Consider the following 1810-nt stretch of genomic DNA (forward strand, 5'->3'; position numbering starts at 1 on the left):
ATTTTGGCAGGTGTTATTAGTTTTAGTATTTTATATTGTATATTATATATTTTATTTAGGTATGTTTTATAAGTTCGTCCGTAGCTACTTAGTCGCGCTTTGATTCCTATGTGTGCTATGTTGTGCAACTAAACAGTTGAAGGCTGCAAAACAATCGACAGTCGTGCGATAGTTTAGTCAAAGGTGTGCGCTCGTTCTTAGTTCGTAGTTATTAATGTTATAGTACGTACAAACAGTGAAAACTTATGTTTCCTTAGTATAATCATGCTAAATGATCGCTTACGTCAAACACTCGAGTGCGCCGTACATTGACGTATCATGACAGAATAGCGGCCATATCCCCCTAATGCGTAAACCCCGCCTCGTAGCTGCCATGCAAAACTGTAGAGCCCAACCGTAGCACATTCGTAGCAGCGTAGCACATCTATCAACTTGAGACTTAGCGAATGTCGCAAAAAATTATGTGACAAGAAAAATGTATATCTCACATATAGTATTTTTTATAGCTTATAAAAAGAAAATGACGATTACAATAATATTTTATATCTTTATTGTTGAAGAAACGCATTTATGAAATTTTATGAGAGATGAAATTTTCAAATTCATTCCGTAGTTTTATTTAAATGGAAGTGTTGGAACGTTCTAGACGTTTACGAGTATATGTTGATTAAATATCTGTGTATAATTTGAGTTTTTATTTATAAATATATTCGCCTTGAGATATTTTGAATAACACCTTTTCTTTCAATCTTAACGTTTCGTATATTTTTCAAGGAATTTGGTAAAATCACAAAATTCTTAGAAAATTTTTATGACTATTGAGATATTGATTTTCCACGAAAAAAACAAATCTCTAAAAATCTATTTATATAAAATCGATTTCTTTTTACTTAAACTTCTTAGAAATTACGGTTTCTATTTCTACTTACACTAAAAAAAAATGTCAAACCAAACATAAAAACATCACACAAAATACCTCTACTACAAAAACTCGAACACGAAAGAATGTCGCCCGATATCGCCATAACGAATTAATTATATTCGTAGAGCCTAAGAAAATTTGTGGCACAGTATGTTACCTCGTAATGCGAGACATTTGTCAGGAGAAGGGTGTTCAGGGGTATACAGGGGTAGGGAGGGAACGGTTATCGGCGGTAACAACCGAGGTGTACCGGAATAAATTTGCCTGCATCCGGGAAATAGCTGTTGAATTTGGCTCCCTGGGAATGGCACCCTTCTCTGTTTTAAGTTTTTATTCGCTTGCGAATTTGCAAGCCTAAAGAAATGTAAGGGAGATAATTCGGGTTGAGAGAATAAAAAGAAATGTACTTAAAATAGTGTAGTTATTTTATTAAAAAAAAAAACTTTACGTTTAATAAAACAGAACGTATAACGAAACGTAATGACGCACAAGGAATCAAAGTATTCATGTAAATATTTAAAAAAGTTCTAAAAAAAATCAAAACTGTATTAGAAAATTTTAACTAAATAATTATTCGTTTTTGTAAACCAAATATCCGTTCATTTTAAATACATTTCCGTTGTTGTCGCGCCTTTTGAATTTAGTCGCATTATACTGCGTGTTGCTCTCTCGCTTTTACTATATCTAAGTCATATCTTACTTCTCACTCGTGTAACGAAAATTTCTTTACTGTGACACGACCTTGTATCATACAGAATAGAAGTTTTAGGGCCTGTCCCACCGGTGGTAGATAGAGGGCCTGATAGTGTAAATATGACGTCACGTCAGATAAAATACAAAATTTCTGTCCCACCAATTTTAAATAGCAGATAACGCTGTGACGTTTTA

General features: G+C 33.4%; 1 protein-coding gene across 1 annotated transcript in view; it reads left to right on the forward strand.

The window, feature by feature from the left end:
• Positions 1–1810, forward strand: part of LOC106108688 (nephrin) — a 196369-nt gene that overhangs the window by 51213 nt on the left and 143346 nt on the right. The gene's annotated exons all lie outside the window — the stretch shown is intronic.

The sequence above is a fragment of the Papilio polytes genome, unplaced genomic scaffold (genome assembly GCF_000836215.1).
Source record: "Papilio polytes unplaced genomic scaffold, Ppol_1.0 DF821400.1, whole genome shotgun sequence".
In the NCBI taxonomy this organism is placed as follows: domain Eukaryota; kingdom Metazoa; phylum Arthropoda; class Insecta; order Lepidoptera; family Papilionidae; genus Papilio; species Papilio polytes.